The sequence below is a fragment of the Scyliorhinus canicula genome, chromosome 16, assembly GCF_902713615.1.
Source record: "Scyliorhinus canicula chromosome 16, sScyCan1.1, whole genome shotgun sequence".
NCBI classification, from domain to species: domain Eukaryota; kingdom Metazoa; phylum Chordata; class Chondrichthyes; order Carcharhiniformes; family Scyliorhinidae; genus Scyliorhinus; species Scyliorhinus canicula.
In genome coordinates, this window is record NC_052161.1 from 64660174 (window position 1) to 64678719 (window position 18546).

Sequence of the window (18546 nt, forward strand, 5' to 3'; positions counted from 1 at the left end):
ATTCCCCTTTCTGGATCCGCCACATACAACAGCAGGCCGTCCGCATACAGCGATACCCGATGTTCCTCCCCACCCCGAACCAGACCCCTCCATCTCCCTGACTCCCTCAATGCCATAGCCAAAGGTTCAATCGCCAGTGCAAAGAGCAAAGGGGGGCAGGGGGCACCCCTACCTGGTCCCATGGTAGAGCCTAAAGTACTCCGATCTCCTTCCATTGGTAACTACACTTGCCATCGGAGCCGCGTAGAGCAGCCTCACCCATTTGATGAATCCCTCCCCGAATCCGAACCGCTCCAGCACCTCCCACAAGTACTCCCACTCAACTCTATCAAACGCTTTCTCCGCATCCAGCGCCACCACTATCTCCGCCTCCCCCTCCACTGCCGGCATCATAATAACATTTAGCAGTCTCCGCACATTCGTGTTGAGCTGCCGTCCCTTGACAAATCCTGTCTGATCCTCGTGTATCACCCCTGGCACACAATCCTCTATCCTGGTGGCCAGGATCTTCGCCAGCAACTTAGCGTCAACATTGAGGAGCGAGATAGGCCTTTACGGTAGCATTGTGAATAGCACAATTTCTTCACAGCTCCAGGGTCCCAGGTTCGATTCCGGCTTGGGTCACTGTCTGTGTGGAGTCTGCACATCTTCCCCGTGTGTGCGTGGGTTTCCTCCGGGTGCTCCGGTTTCCTCTCACAGTCCAAAGATGTGCAGGTTAGGTGGATTGGCCATGATAAATTGCCCTTAGTGTCCAAAATTGCCCTTAGTGTTGGGTGGGGTTACTGGGTTATGGGGATAGGGTGGAGGTGTTGATATTGGGTAGGATGCTCTTTCCAAGAGCCGGTGCAGAATGGCCTCCTTCTGCACTGTAAATTCTATGTATGATCCACACTGCAAGGGGTCCTTATCCCACTTCAGGATCAGAGAGATCAGTGCCCGCGACATCGTCGGGGGCAAAGCCCCCCCCTCCCATGCCTCATTGAAGGCTCGCACCAACAGGGAGCCCACCAGATCCGCATACTTTTTATAAAATTCCACTGGGAACCCGTCCGACCCCGGCGCCTTACCTGACTGCATTTGTCCAATCCCCCTGACTAGCTCCTCCAACTCTATCGGCGCCCCTAGCCCCTCTACCAGCTCCTCTTGAACCCTTGGGAAACATAGCCTGTTCATGAAGCTCTCCATCCCCCCTCTCCCCATCGGAGGTTCCGACTGGTACAGTTCCTCGTAGAAGTCCCTAAAGACCCCATTTATTTCTGTCCCCTTCTGCACTACATTCCCACCCCTATCTGTCACTCCACCAATTTCCCTAGCTGCATCTCGCCTGCAGAGCTGATGTGCCAACATCCTGCTCGCCTTCTCCCCATACTCATATACCGCGCCCTGCGCCCTCCTCCACTGTGTCTCCGCCTTTCTGGTGGTCAACAAGTCAAATTTCGCCTGCAAACTATGCCGTTCCCCCAGCAACCCTTCCTCCGGTGCATCCGCATATCTCCTGTCCATATCCAGGAGCTCCCCCACCAGTCTCTCCCTCTCCTTCCTCTCCCTCCTTTCCCTGTGGGCCCGGATGGAGATCAGCTCCCCCCGGATCACTGCTTTCAGAGCCTCCCAGACCATCCCCACCCGGACCTCCCCCGTGTCGTTGGTATCAAGATACCCCTCAATACTTCCCCGGACCCTCCTACACACCTCCTCATCAGCCAGCATCCCCACATCCAGGCGCCAGAGCGGGCGCTGATCCCGTGCCTCCCCCATCTCCAGATCAACCCAGTGCGGAACATGGTCTGAAATCGCTATGGCCGAATACTCGGCATCCTGCACCTTCGGGATCAATCCCCTGCTCAGGACGAAAAAATCTATTCGTAAATAGACCCAATGGACGTGGGAGAAAAAGGAATACTCCTGCGCTCTCGGCCTCCCAAACCTCCAAGGATCCACCCCTCCCATATGGTCCATAAACCCCCTCAGCACTTTGGCCGCCGCCGGTCTCCTACCCGTCCTTGAACAGGACTGGTCCAGTGGGGGATCCAGCACTGTGTTAAAGTTTCCCCCCATGATCAGGCCCCCTGCCTCCAGGTCCGGAATGCGGCCCAACAAGCGCCTCATGAAGCCAGCATCATCCCAATTCGGGGCATATACATTAACCAGCACCACCTTCTCTCCCTGCAGCCTACCCTTCACCATAATATATCTGCCCTCCTTGTCCGACACCACCTGAGCCGCCTCGAACGCCACCCTCTTCCCCACCAGAATCGCCACCCCCCGGTTCTTCGCGTCCAATCCTGAGTGAAAAACCTGCCCCACCCACCCCTTCCTCAGACGAACCTGGTCCGCCATCTTCAAGTGGGTCTCCTGGAGCATAGCCACGTCCGCCTTCAGCCCCTTCAGATGAGAAAATACCCTAGTTCTCTTAACCGGCCCATTCAGCCCCCTCACATTCCAGGTAATCAGCCTGATCAGAGGGCAACCCGCCCCTCTTCCTTGCCGGTTTGCCATAGCTTAACGCCCCGCCTGACCCGTTCCCCATGGCGATAGCGTCTCTCCTCTACCCCCCCGGCCCACACCAGCTCCTTCCTGGCCATTCCAGCAGCAACCCGGTATCACCCCCCCCCCCCCCCCCCCCCCCCCACGCAGGCTAGGACCCCTCCTAGCCGCGACGCACCCTCCATGGTACTTCCGTGAGTCAGCTGACTTCTGCTGACCCCGGCAGCTCCCGCCAAAACCCATCCCCTCCCGGCATGGGGTCATCCCCCTCTTGCCACACCTCCTTGGCACCGCTTCAGCGTGGGAAAGAAAACCAGTAGAGGCCACGCCCCCACCTCCAGCTCCGCCCCACCTGCCCTGCAGCGCGGGAATCCAGAGGAAAGCCCGTGCTTTCACACTGCCACATCCCACCCTTCTGACGCAGCACCCCAAAATCCAGTTTCACCCCAACCCCCAGCCCGTACAGAAGAGAACATATAAAACACATACCCCCAACGTTCCCCACATACCCCACACCCATACCCAACAGACAAATCCACCCGGGAGTCCAGCAGCTCAGCCTTCAGCTCCGCAAAACAGCGCAGAAGAGAGGCTTGCTGCTCCTGCGCCCACTTCCACCAGTCCTCGGGTGTTCCGCCGGCCGCCATTTTGTCCTTCTTCCCCCGCTTTTCTTGGGGAGCAGCTGCAGCTTTTTCCTTTGACCAACTCCGGGTGAGCACCATAAATTATGGGGAATGCTCCTCTAGACAGCTTCCCCCACCGGGATTCGTCGAGACAGCGCCGTTTAGGGCCCTCAAATCGTCCCAAAAGTCCTTAAGTAGCGGGAGCTGCCGAACGTGCGGCTTAGCTCCGCATAGCCGCAACCGGAAGTCCTACAACTGGAGTGTTGTGTACCGCTCTGGTCACTGCATTACAGGAAGGATGTAATTGCTCTGGAGACAGCGCAGAAAAGATTTAGCAGAATGTTGCCAGGGCTGGAGAACTGTAGCTACGAGGAGAGATTGGAGAGGTTGGGGTTGTTTTCCTTGGGACAGAGAAGGCTGAGGAGCGACATGGTTAAGCTAAACAAAATTATGAGGGCTAGAGATAGAGTAGATAGGAGGAACCTGTTTCTCTTGGCATAGAGTTCAGGAACCAGGAGTTATAGTTCAAGATAAGTGGCAGCAGGATTAGAGGAGACATGAGGAACAAATTTAATCCTCCTGACACATAGCTTGAATCTATGACCCCTGAGGACATGAGTTTAGGGTCTCTGCCTCCACCATCAACTCAGGCAGCAAATTCCAGACACCAACCACCCCCTATGTAAAAATGTTTTTCCTCATGTCCCCTCTAATCCTTCTGCCACTCAGCTTGATTATATGAGCCCTGGTTTTTGAACTCTCTGCCAAGGGAAACAGGTTCCTTAACCAAGTTATTTTAATAATATCACTGCAACAGACACATGATACAATATATATAAAAACCTCCTGCATTCATCATAGTATGCATCCCCTCCCATTCATGCAGGTCGATTGCCATCCGCCCATTTTTGTGTCTGCATTCTAGTCTTCCATATCAGGCTTCAGCTTCCCAGCCCTCAGTCTCCCCTCTCCCAGCCATCATCTCCCACCCCCACACCCACCTCCAACCCCACCATTGCATATTATCGCCGTGTCTCTGTCTTTCTGCCTGTTGCTCGTTCCGGTGAGTGTGCTTTACACTCAATTGGCTCTGTTTTATTCCTTAGCTCTAGAGTCACCAGGTATCCTTATGATACCGCCACGAGGTTCAAGTTCAAGTTCAGATCAATGACTCAATACACCAGTTAGTAAGGTTCAATCAAACACATTTATTATTACACAGTAAATCGATACTCATGCAACTAATACTAACGGACTAAAGTTTTCTACCACTATAAGCCAATACTTATCTTCGATAAGGGAACACACTTGATCAGGGAACAATGGCCTCTTGTTCTGTCCTGAGACTGCCGGCTTCCCAGTTGGTACGGGCTAAGGGGTCAGGAGTGTCTCTTCTCGTAGTGAGCGTTGGTTGACACTTACTTGGTGGCGCAGCAATTGGCCAGGCCTCTCCTTCTCACGTTCAAGTTCTTAGAGAGCTGCTGCAAAGGTGTTCTGCTGGAAGGGCCGGCTAAGAGAGAGAGCTGGACTTGGGATCTGTCCTTTATAGGTCACAGGGGCTTTGCGCCCATCTGAGCGGACCCTATACCTGCTTGCAATCGATTGGACCTCATACCAATCGATTGGTTTGAATTCCCCAATACTGGGGCTGTTTCCCGATCGCTGGGCGGTTCTTGGGACTGTTTGTAACTTATTGTCCGGGACTCCTGCTGGTGCCTAAGAGTCTAGCTTGACCTTTGTTATTCTCGATTGTATCCATTGTACCCGGGAATCACCGGGAATCGCTCAATTAGTATGCAAACTTGTTAGTTTCAGTGCTGTCTGGTTTCTCTGCAGACAGAATACACAGAGGAATTCCGCAGCCTGCTTGTCTTTCTGACATTGTCCAATTTTCCCTGCATGCATTTCAATTCTCCATTTTATGTCGGGAAGTGGCCAACTTCGGTGGCTACATGCCCCCCACCCCACCATTGTGCATTGTGCCTCATCCCTCCTTCATCTTCTTTCCACACCTCCAACTCCACCATTGCCCATTGTCCCCGTGCCTCTGTCTTCCTTCCCCTCTCCAACCCTTGCATTGCTCTTTGTCCCCCGTGTTCCTTCCTCCTTACCCCACCCCCCCCCACCTCCATTGCCCAGTGTCTTTGTGTATATGACTTCTTTCCCTCTATGCAGCCCTAACAAAGCCCCACATAAGACACTGTCCCAGAGAACATAGAAAGCCAATGAGCAGAGCAGCCCCACACCCAACCAACATAGTGCCTTACTGGCATGTGGTTAGAACCCAGAGCGGCCGCGGGAATTAAATTTTTGTCCTCGCTTCAAAATTTCTGCTCCCTTCCGCCACAAATCCATCGCCAGCAAGTTAGGAAATTTCAACCCGCAGAGAGTACCTAAAGTAAACATCAGTCCCATAGAAACAGGGCAAAGTATTGTGGTGAATGCAGGAAAAGTAATTGACCAATTATTTTGGTCTGTTTTCGCAGTGGAAGACAAAAGTTCCATACCAGAAATCAAAGATAACTTATTAGTCAAAATAGTGAGGAAATTAAGGTAATTAATATCAGCAGAGAAAAACTGCTGTGGAAACATAATTGACTAGAATCCAATAAATCCTCAGGTCCTAATGGCCTACACACATGGCCAGGATTTTATGGCCTTCCCGCCTGGCGGGCTATTACAGTCCTGCTGAAGTAAACGGCAATTTAAATGGCCCACCACATTTGCCAGGCAGGGGGGGATTCGCCGTGACGGGATCATAAAATCCTGGCGTATGCACTTAAAAGAAATAACTGCAGAGATAGTGGGTGTACTGGGTACGATTTTCTATAATTCGCTAGATTTTGCAATGGTACCAGTAGATTGAAAGTTAATAAATGTAATACCACTGATCAAGAAAGGAGGGGGCGAGAAAACAGGGAACTACAGGTCAGTCAGCCTGGCATCAATGGTAAGGAAAGGGCTGCAATTTATTCTTCAAGGTCTTAAAAGCGCACTTAGTATGATCAGACAAAATCAACATGGTTATTCAAAAGGGACATGCCGTTTCACAAATTCATGAAGAGGTTTTTTGAGAATATAATTAGTAGAGTAGATAAAGGGGAACAAGTAGATACATTTTCAAAAGACACAAAAGATTAATAAATAAGGTAGGGCTCATGGAGTTGGGGATAATATGGGCGGGATTCTCCAGTCCACCAGCCGTGTGTTTCTCTGCAGCACAGTGTTCGCTGGTGCAGGATTTTCTACTCCCACCACTTGTTAATGGGATTTCTCATTGAAACCACCCCATGCCGCCGGGAAACCCGAGGGCGGGGTACACTGCCAGCGGGAAAAAAGAATCCCAACGGTCGGAGAATTCCGGCGTAGATTAGCATGGATGTTGAAGGCTCCTTCGGCAGCATCTCCGAAAACCATGACCTCAACCATCTCAAAGGACAAGTGCAGCAGATGCATGGGAATAGAACCATCTGCAAATTCCCCTCCAAGCCAAACATGATCACACACGATATTCCTGTTTCTTCATTACCGCTGGGCCAAAATCCAGGAACAGAAATGTGAGTGCACCTAGACCATCTGGACGGCAGCAGTTTAACAGGGTAGCTTGCCATCTCATTCTCAAGTACAATTAGGGTTAGGCAATATATGCTGGCCTAGCCAGTGACACTCATATCTCCTGAACAAATAAAAAAGTTGAATAAAAGGTGAATGAACAAAAAGCGCAGGTGGGGAATTTTCAAGTTGGCAGGCAGTGATTAGTGGAGTGCTTCATGGATCAGTGCAAAGATTTAGATATTACAATCTATAATAATTAGACAAAGGACTAAATCATCATTCCAAAATCGAGATGCAGAATCAGAAAAATTCCTGACTCCACAACCCAACTCAGGAGAAAATGCCCAGGCCTTTCAATTTTCATTCCTTGGGGGGAATGAGTGTTAAAGGAAATCAGGCCCACTGGACATAGAAAGTGTTTGGAGGCAGTCAAAGGGACTAGCCATTGCCAAGACTTAGTGACCTGGGACTTTGTCCCAGTTACAATAAAAACATAAAACAGCTCTCAAGCCTTCCTTCCATATTAGTGCTTCTAATGTCTTCTTTTTTCCTCAGTTGAGGATTCCCCTATACCATCATTGTCGGGGCCCTCAAACATGCCCATTCCACTTCACAAACTTCTGCTCTCACCTCTTCCCCCTCCCTCCCGCAACCACAATAAGATTCCACTTGTCCATACCTTTCAGCACACCAGCCTTCACATTCGATGGACCATCCTTTACCATTTCCAGTAACACCAGCATGATCATCATCGAATACATCTCCCCCCCCCCCCCCCCCCCCCCCTCCGCTTTCAACATTCTGAAGGCACTGTTCCCATTCCGACAGCCTGGCCCATACTCCCATTACCTCAACAAACACTGCGCTACCCATAGCACCTTGCTATGCAAGGGGGTGAAATACCTACCCTTTCAACTCTTACTATTCCAACTGTCCATAATATGAACCATTGGCCCAGGTGAGGCATTGATTGAATTGCACTTCATTCAATTTACTGTGCTAAACCAGTATACAAGGACATGACTGAATGTATTTCTGAACACCTCTTTTTAAACCACGAGTGTGACCCTGAACTTCTGGTGATCATTTAATTCTTCACTCCACACTGACTCTGACCTCTCTATCCTTAGCTTCCTATACAGTTCCAATGAAACTTACAGAAGTTTAAGGAACACCATCTTCTCCTTTGATCTGGTGCTTTGCAACATTAAGTTCAATAACCTCAGAACATAACCATTGTGCCCATTTTATTCAGAAACAGGTACTGGTAATGGTTCTGCACCTAGGCACATCTTTTGATTCTTTATTCATCCCTTTTCCACTTCCTTTTGCCTTACACCATCATCCCTTTTGTCAGTTCACCTCTCCTGCCTTCCACCCTATCACGGACATTCCTTCTTATTCTTTTCTCCCTCCCTGCTTTTCCTGCATCTGTACTCATTTAAAACCCTTTACGTTCCTATTTTGTTTCCAGTTTTGATGGAAGATCATTGACCTAAAACACTTGTGACACTAATAAAGATTATTATTATTGTAACACTATTTCCCTCTCTCCGCAGATGCTGCCTGACCTGCTGAGTATTTCCACCACTGACTGTTTTTATTCCACTTCTGTTGATTACTGAACATTGATGCATTACAACTGAACCTGATTTGATTATTGCAAAGGAAATTGCCCTATTCTGTTTTTGCTGTCCCCTATGACAGCGGTGATCATCACAACCTATAGCGGTTCCTCGATCAGTTCTCTGAACCGCATTAATGAATTACCCATCCTGCTTGTCATGATCATAATGCCAAACCCCGAATAAACCCATTGGTATCCTTGAACGCTTTATTGTGTCTGTACAACACTTTGTGAAGCCACCAGTTTTCTGAGCCGCCGCTGCATGTGTGCCACTGATTTCTTGACTAATTGTTCTGACAATGCCATCTTCCAAAGCTGTTGGTGAAGTGGGGCTTGGGTGCCACGGATGTCACCAGGTATAATGTGTATCTCCACTTACCATTAATTGGCCTTTGCTGGACTAGCCAGATACATACGGTAGACACAAGAACTGGTCTTGAAGCTCAGAAGTCTGCAACAAGTCACTTGCCTCCTGACTTCCCAAAGCTGTTTGGAAGGTACAAGTCAGGAGTGTAATGGAATACTGATGTAAAGTCCAAAGATGTGCAGGTTAGGTGGGTTGACCGTGCTAAACTACCCCTTCCTGAGCAAAGATGTGCAGGTTATCTGAGGTTATGGGGATTAGGTGGGGGAGTGGATCTAGGTAGAGGGCTCTTACAGAGAGTTGGTGCAGACTCGATGGGCCAAATGGCCTCCTTCTGCACTGTAGAGATTCTATGAATATATGAATGTAGGAAACTAGACCACTGCTAACACCTGGCTAGAATAGCGTGACATTGAATTTCAGCAGGCACTCTCACGATTAGTGAAAGATCTGTGAAAAGAGACAGCAAAAGTTTTTAGTTTTCCATGCAACAGTTTCCCTTTATAGCACAGAAGTGCCCTGAGATTATTGGTGAAGAAGAATAGCATCATCCAGTTAACTGAACAGTAAAGAGAAATTATTTGTGTCCTCTTTAAAATGAATCAAGGCATTTAAAAAATTGACTTTCACATGTTTGATTCTTCTGGAGCCTATGTTTGTTTGTTTAAAAAATGTGGGAAAGAACCAATTTCCATTGAAGCTTTCAGGTTAATAAACCCGCACTTCATCGAAACTTGGAAATACTTTTGTATGTCAGAGAAATTACCTGGGGCTGGCTCAGAGAAATTGCCATATCTAACAGTGAGAGGGAGCTGTTTTATCATTAGCCGAATGCTGCAGTGAGAATCTTGTTACATTAACCTATTAATCTCCCTGTCACTGGTGCACTTGATAGCTCTTTGGAACCAAAAGTTGACAGAAAAATTGTACGGGAACAGTTGGTCACCCATAAGGAACAGATGTTTCAGGTATGTGCCAAGTACATTCCAACAAGGATAATAGGGAAGGCAGCCAAAATCACTTGGACGATCAGTAAGATAGAGAATACAATGAGGCAAACAAGAATGCGCCTGATACATGTCAGGTGCATGCTTCAAGCAGGAACCAAGCCAAATTCGATATGTTGAGAGGGAGAATTGGAGAGGATAGTATGACTGAAAAATGGGAATATGAGGGTAGAAAGGCTGTTTGCATAAAAAAGATCCCACAGATTTTCATCGGCATGTAATCAGTAAGCAGATATGTTGTGGAGATACCGGCGTTGGACTGGTGTGGGCACAGTAAGAAGTCTTACAACACCAGGTTGAAGTCCAACAGGTTTGTTTGGAGTCACTAGCTTTCAGAGCGCAGCTCCTTCATCAGGTGAGTGAAGAAGCTGCGCTCCGAAAGCCAGTGACTTCAAACAAACCTGTTGGACTTGAACCTGGCATTGTAAGACTTCTTACAGTAAGCAGATAGTGAGAGGTGGTATTGGGCGTATTAGAGTCAAAAAGGTAGGGCTGGATTCTCTCAGCCCACGCCGGGCCGGACAATTGCCGGGCCGAGCGCGAATCGCGCGCCGCCGCCCCGACGCCAGTCCTCCGGTTCTCCGGTGAGCGGAGAATCGGCGCCATTGGCGCCGTCGCGGTTGGCTCCCCTCGGCGATTCTCCGCCCGGGATGGGCCAAGCAGCCGTAAAACAAATCCGAGTCCCGCCAGCGCCGTCCACGTGTGTTTACGACAGCGTCAACACTTAGCCTCAGGATCAGAGAATCCCGCCCGCAATATCTGCTGGAGAGTGCAGAACAAGGTTACCCTTGTGTTAGTGTTTACTGAGGAAGAGAAATCTGACAAAATGATAGAGGTAAAGAATGGATGAAAATTGATAGGAAAAATGTATTAGAAAAGCTGGTTATACTTAAGAATGAATAAGTCACCCGGCTTGCAATCCAGGATACTAAGGGAAACGTGGGTGGAGATAATGGAAGAGCTTGCCATGATCATCTAATCTTCCTCAGATGCAGAGGAGGTGCCAGAGGATTGGAGGGTGACGTTACGAGCAGCTATAGGACAGTCACTTTAACATCAACGGTGGATAAGGTTTGAAGAAAGAATAATCAGGGGAGAAGATCATCAGGCATGTGGAGATATGGCAAGGATTTGTAAAAGGCAGATCGTGCATGAATAATCTGACAGGTTTTTTTGATGAAGTAACAGAGAGGTTTGATGAACGGAAAACAGTGGGTGTTGTCCGAATTCATTTTAAAAGAAATCTTTTGACAAAATACCACATAATAAGATTGAGGCTCATGGAATAGGAGGGCCCATGTCAGCTGGGTAAAAAAAAAAACGGTTTGAGGACAGAAAACAACGAATTGTGGTAAACGGTTGTTTTTCAAACTGGAGGATGATAGACAGTGGTTTTTCCAAAGGATTTGTGTGAGGACCACTGCTTTGTTTTTGATATATATATAACTTGGATGGTGGAATACAAAGCAAAGCTAAAAAATTGGAAATGAAAGCAAATTTGTTTGTGTGGCAGACAATGAGGATGATAACTATCCACTGCACCTGGGTGTGGATAGGCTAGCATAATGGACAGACTGGTGATGGATAAGATTTAATACAGAGAAGTGTGAGGTGACACATTTTGCTGGAGGAGTAGAAGATGACACTTTTCAAAAGAGTGTGCAGGCTCAGATGGACCTGGGGTTCAGGGGTATAGATTTTGGAAAGTGGCAGGATATGTTTTAAGAGTAAATAGCAAGGGGTCTTGGGATTCATAAATAGAGGTATTGAGCACGAAAGTGGGAAGTTATATTGAATCTTTATAAAGCTCTGGTTCGGCCACAACTGGAGTAGATCATAGATCATAGAATTTACAGGGCAGAAGGAGGCCATTCGGCCCATCGAGTCTGCACCAGCCCTTGGAAAGAGCACCCCACTCAAGCCCACGCCTCCACCCTATCCCCATGACCCTGTAACTCACTAACGCCACCCAACCTTTTTGGACACTGAGGGCAATTTATCATGGCCAATCCACCTAACCTGCACGTCTTTGCGCTGTGGGAGGAAACCAGAGCAACTGAAGGAAACCTACATAGACACGGGGAGAACATGGTGATTTGAGATGTCAGAGGTTTGTTCTTTACACAGAGAGTGGTGGGTGCGTGGAATGCACTGCCAGCAGAGGTGGTGAAGTCAGAGTCATTAGGGACATTTAAGCGACTCTTGGACAGACACATGGGCAGCAGTAAATTGAAGGTTAGGTTGATCTTATTTTGGGACAAATGGTCAGCACAGCATCATGGGCCGAAGGACCTGTACTGTGCTGTACTGTTCTATGTTCTATGTTCTAAAGCAAAGTACACAACTCTGTTATTGGCAGCTGTTAAGGGGTACAAGGACAGTTTTTAAAAAGAAATGTCCGGTTGTGGGGGACAGCTCATTGGTGTCAAAATCATTTCAAAAGTGTTCAGTGAATAAATTGAAGAACCTGAAGTCAGTAAATGGATGATTTTTAACAAATTCCTTCAGTTCAGTTTATTTAAAACTTTTATCGATTCTCTCAGTGTAAAGCTTCAAAATGTTTACATGTCCAATGTGCAATAAAAGGGGATTCTCTGGTCTCCCAGCTGTGTGTTTCCTGGCGGCTGGGGGTGGCACGCTGTTGGCTGGTGGCGGAATTCTCTCTTCCTATCGCTTGTCAATAGGTTTTTCCACTGAGGTCACCACGTACTGCCAGGTAACCCGCGGGTGGGCGCATGTGTGCTGCCAGCTGGGAAAGAGAATCCCATGTTAACTCTGCTTCTCTCCAAAGATGCTGCCAGACCTGTTGAGTTGAGCCGGCATTTTTGGATTTTATTTTATATTGTCATCTGAGTTTTTTCCCATAGCATTTTGATTTACTGTGTGTAGCAAATAGTTAAAAGAAACTGGCTAGATTAGGGGATGGAGCTGAATATTATGATATTTGAGGGATGCCTGGATTTTTCCTGATGGCTCTGTATCAAATATTATAGTGTCCTGTTCTTGGTCTGACATTGTTTGTTGATCACCCATTTTCTCACTTTAATGAACACAGGAATCTGTTTTCTCCACGAGAAGCTGGTGGGAGTCCACAGAGTTACAGGCAGAGGACACTGCATTCCGTACAAATTTAATTTAATTTTGCTTCGCAGGAAACGTCAAAAGTTCATAGTCACCTTTAAGAAATTGCAAGCTGATTTTTTTTGCAGATTTATAAATTGATTTCTACTCACCAAAGGGTGGTTACTTTACCAAAGAGAATTAAAGACACAAAATCTTGATTTCAGAACTGCTAGATATACTTACCAGAGATTTTCCACTTCATTTTCAAAGAAACCATTAAGATTATTCTCTATAATAATTAAAAGACGTTTAATTGATGTTGCCATATTACACTTGCCATATTGCATTTCGAGCTGGTTTAGCTCAGTTGGCTGGACAGCTGGTTTGTGGTGCAGATTGAAGACAACAGCACGAGTTCAATTCCTGTGTCGAACGAGGTTATTCATGAAGGCCCCGCCTTCTCAGCCTTGCCCCTTGCCTGAGGCGTGGTCATCCTCAAGTTAAATCACCACCAGTCAGCTCTCCCCCTCAAAGGGGAAAGCAGCTCATGGTCATCTGGGACTAGGGTGACTTTGGTGCATATTTGCTATTTGAGAGAAAAAAATCAATATATCACATCCTTAACACAGCAAAGGCATTTCACAGCAGCATTATCAAACAAAATTTGACACAGAGCCACATGAGATATTCGGATAAATGACCAAAAGCTTAGGTTTTATGAACTGTCTTAAAGGAGGAGATCAGATTAGAGAGGCAGAGATTTTTATATAGCTAATTGCGGAGATTAAGATATTAGCAGCTGTAGGCACAGCTACCAACATTTGGAATTCTCAAGAGACCAGAATTGGAGAAACACAGAAGGCTTATAGGGTTGTAAGGTTGGAGGAAGCTACAAAAATAGCAAGCGGTGAGGTCAAGGCGGGATTTGAAAGCAAGATCAGAATTTTGACATTTAGACATTGGCAGACTGAGAGCCAGTGTAAGTCAGGAAACACAAGACCGAGTCTGAGAATACAGGAAGCAGAGCTTTAGATTACTTCCAAGGCAGGGACTTTCCATCCCGCTGGCTGGCAGCAGGTTTCCCAGTGGCACGGCCAGCAATGCAAATGGCCATTGACTTCGCTGGGATGGGAATATTCCATCGGCAACAAAGGCGAGGCACCTCCGCTGCTGGAAAACCCGCTGTGGGGCCCATAAAATCCCAGCCCAAGTTTTTGTACGGTGGAAGGTGTGAAGCTCGCCAGGAGAACACTGGAGTCATTGAGTCCAGAGGTAAAAACGGCATGGATAAGAGTTTCATCAGCAGATGGGCGAATGGAGGGGCAGAGTTGGGTGATGTTGCAGAGATAGAAGTAGGTGGTCTTGGTGATCGGGCGGATATGTTGGATCAAGTCCATCTCTGGGTCAAATGCAGCAACAAGATATTTAGTGGTTTGGATCAGCCCCAGACAGTTTCCAGGGAGAGAGATGGAGTTGATGAGAAGAGAATGAAATTAGTGGTGGGGACAGAATTCACTTAATTGGTGGAAATTTCTTTTGCAGATTTATAAATTGATTTCTATCCTGGATATTGGAGAAGCGATGCGAGAAATTAATGACAATGAAGAGGTTGAAAGAGCTGATGGTGAGATAGAGCAGGGTGGAGCCTGACACTGAAGTTTTGGAAGATGTCTCTGAGTGGCAACATGCAGATGAGAATCAGAAGAGCACCAAGGGAAACCTGTGGTTGGGGGCAAGGGTGGGTGGATGTTGGGTGAGTGGGACAAGAAGCCTTTGCACGCAGCACTCTGACCACAGCTGAATAGGTAAAAATGGATCCAGGTGGGGGCAGTGCCACGAGGAGAGGGTGGGGGAGGGGCAATAGAGGAGGATAACATCATCAACTGTGCCAAATGCTGCAGACAAGTCAAGATGGGGAGGCAGTGATGTAGTGATATTATCACTAGACTACTAAACCAGAAACCCAGGGTAATGCTCTGGGGATCTGGGTTCGAATCCCACCACTGCAGATGGTGAAATTTGAATTCAATAAAAATCTGGAATTAAAAGTCTAATTGTCGTAAAATAATGTCCTTTAGGGAAAGAAATCTGCTGTCCTTACCAGATCTGGCCTATATGTAACTCCAGGCCCACAGCAATGTGGTTGACTCTTGACTGCCCCCTCAAGGACAATTAGAGATGGGCAATAAATGCTGGCCCACCCAGTGACGCCTACATCCCATAAATTAATTTTAAAGAAATAAGATACAGGGCGCGATTCTCCCAGACAGGGAGAAATCGTAAGGCTGGTGTCAAATCCGGGCGGGTTTGACGCCAGCCTCCCCCTCCCCGACCGGGAACTGATTCTGGTCCCCGGTCGGGGCTAGTATGCCGCGGCCGTGAACTCCGGCATCGCGGGCTTAACGAATTTCGTTAAGCCCGCTTGCCAGAGTTTGCGGCGGCTGACGCGTCACATGACGTCAGCCGCGCATGCGCAGATTGGAAGACTCCAACCCGCGCATGCGCGGATGACGTCATCGCGCATGTGCGCGAAATCCGCGCATGCGCGGGCCGGGATGCCCCTCAGCCGCCCCGCGAAGTGATACAGCGGGGCGGCGGAAGGACAAAGAGTGCGCGGGAATCGGACCCGCTGCCCGCGATTGGTGCCCACTGATCGCGGGCCCATGGCACCCTTGGCACGGCTGTGGTACTGCCGTGCCAATCGGTGCCATGGTATTCAAAATCGGGACTTTACGGCCATTTTTACGAACGGCCAGACCGGGTGTGTTTGCCGTTCGTAAAAACAGCCATAAAGGGCTTGGACGTCGGCCCATCGGCCAACTGAGAATCGCTGCTGGCCGTAAAAAAACGGCGGCAGCGATTCGTGTCGGGAGTCGGGCATGGGAGGGGGGGAGAATAGCGGGAGGGCGTCAGACTAGCGTGGCCGTAAAAATTTACGAACCCCGCTATTCTCCGCACCGTCGTGAGTGCGGAGAATTGCGCCCATAGTTTCTCATGGTCACCGTGACATAGAATGTCATTTGTGACAGGAGTAAAAATTTGATTGGATAGATTCAAACTTGAATTTACAGGAAAGGTAGGACTTGGGAGGTGACAACAGATTCAAGCACTTTGGAGAAGAAAGGGAGCTTAGAGACAATAATAAATGTGTAATGTCACAAGTAGGCTTACATTAACACTGTAATGAAGTTACTATGAAAATCCGCGCGTTGCCACACTCCGGTACCTGTGCGGGTACATTGAGGGAGAATGCAGAATGTCCAAATTACCTAACAGCACGGCTTTTGGGACCAGTGGGAGGAAACCGGAGCACCCGGAGGAAACTCACGCAGACACGGGGAGAAGGTGCAGACTCCGCACAGACAGTGACCCAAGCCGGGAATCGAGTCTGAGACCCTATCGCCGTGAAGCAACAGTGCCAACCACTGTGCTACTGTGCCACCCAAAAGATAGGGCAATAGTTTACATCGATCAATTGTGGGTTTTTTTGAGAATACTTTGCTTCTTTGAATAACATCATGGGCTAGAATACTATGCTCTCCCCCCCCCCCCTCCCCCTCCCCGTGGGGAGGGGCGAGGCAGGAAACCGCAGGAACAGAAAGCCTGCCCTTGCCCCAATTGAGACTCTTAAGTAGTCACTTAATGGTTACTTAAGGACCATTTCCTGCCGAGCCTTAATTTTTAGGCTGGCAGGCCGATGACAGCTCAGGGAAACCTGAAAATGAAGAAAGGGCGATCTCAAGCAGGAAGTAGGATGGGCTGGGTTTTGGAGGTGACTCCATCAGAAGCTGCTGTTCAGCTCCAGCTACCCTAAAAATTTAGGCCATGGGATCTTTTATATCATCCTGAGAGAGTAGACGGAGCATCGCTTTAATTTCTCTGGGCTGTCAGCCAATGTATGGACCCTGCATGGTACATACACCACCAAGTCTTCAAATTGTTATATTACGTGATTGTAATACGTCGTTGCTCTTTGCTTACTCCCAGAATGGTCTGATGGTTGTAGTTCAATGAAACTATCAGTCTTCAATTTAAAGCAAATAACATTCAATGAAGGATGAATATAAATACTAATGAGTTTGTTCACTCATCACAACTTTAACTGACGATAAAGTAAATCAGAAGTATTAACTATGTTCAACTACCTCTGCCAACCAAGCTATATCTCTCTAACACTAAATAGTCACTCCTGGTTCCAACTGCTAACTAGTCACTCCTGGTTTGAAGAGGTGGGAAGATCCTCTGAGTTCAGTTTATATACATGGATCTAGTGCTGCCATCTAGTGGTTGTATAACACTATGATACAGTTGTCAACCCTTTACATACGAGCAGATATACAGATCACTACACAAATGACAGAGTCTTTAGCATATTCCAGAACCCAATTTATGCACTGCAGAGATCTACCAGCTGACTAAGGCTTCCAGGGGTACAACCCTCGACTGTCAACAATGTGGTTTTATAAGGCCACGAAGGAGTCCACACTGATTGTTCAAAGAAACTTAGTTTATTTACAATAACTATTATATATAGCACACGGTAGATCCCAACTGGGTCTGCCTTGTTGGTGCGTAACCGGCCTGCTTTATGAACCAACTGTACATTATTTATAGGTCCCCCCCATTCCCTTAACGGGGGAGCTCGTATTCTGCAAAGTTCAAGGGGAAGTTAATTGTTCCCACCCACACAAGATACTTGTGGATTGTAACGGTGGGGGGAATAAATCATTTGAGTTGTTGGTGTTCTGTCTCTGATGCAGTAGGCCTCAAAATACTCCCCCGGACATTCAAACTGGATGTAAAGACAGATCAGTCTTATGTCAAGAAGGCTTTTAAAAGTAACTTGTCTATCATTTGTCATGAAAAATCAGTGCATCGTCATGACTGAAAAATATGAACAAAATATGAAGATCCACTAACCAGGAAAATAATTTTAAAATGCTACACCCAGATAGGCAGTGAGTCGTTCTCTCAATGACTTTCAGCTTGAACCGTGCAATAAAGTGGGTTAAAGGTCAATTCTCCGACCATGTGGTTAACCCTTTTTTTAGCCACCACATGTCTATCCAAAGCGCATATCATGAAATTTTTCTACTCATACCAGGACAACCACATGTTGTTATTTTTAGTGCTGCATGCTTGTTAGTGGGGCTTCGACATTCTCCCCTCCGTTTGTCAGACTCTAATTTCAGGTCATTCATTTTGGCAGTATTTAAGTGTTGACTTTTATATATTGGAAGTCAGGTCAGAAAAGGTATCACCTAACTGAGGTAAACATAAATGAGCAAGTGTCCAAACACTTGCTGTGTCTAATTCTTTGAAGTTTTGTGCAGTCTCGTAGGGAAATGCTTTGTGATGCCCTGCTGTGAAGTGTTTCCCAGTGCAAAAACTGTATGGGATTTCTCTCTGTCGGTTTTTAAGGACTTGTCATTTCTGATCCCTCCCATCAGGATAAGCTCCGCCAGCTGCAGACGAGAATTTGGTTTGGGTGGTACCTCAGATAATGAGATGTGGAAACCTGAACACTTTCCTTTCCTTTCCTTTCCCCCAGCCTTAAATAATTGGTCATTAAAATCTGACACAAAAAATAGTTGCCAAAGCAAAATGAAGGAACGAGACGCATAGAGGGGAATGTGCTTTGTCCAGGCTGATCATCAGCAAGATCCTCTGTAAAACTTTCTGACCTAATGCATGTAGAGAAGCTACAGAACGTCAACGTTTTGGTGTTGGATTTCTCGGGCCAGAACATGGTCGACTAATATAACAAAGTGTAGGCTTCGGTGAATGAAGCAGCTAACAACACATCAATCTCTGTGCCCTCCC

At 47.5% G+C, this 18546-nt stretch overlaps 1 protein-coding gene across 4 annotated transcripts in view; it reads left to right on the plus strand.

The window, feature by feature from the left end:
- The window catches only part of prkg1b (protein kinase cGMP-dependent 1b), a 977647-nt gene that overhangs the window by 870106 nt on the left and 88995 nt on the right, over positions 1-18546 (plus strand). The gene's annotated exons all lie outside the window — the stretch shown is intronic.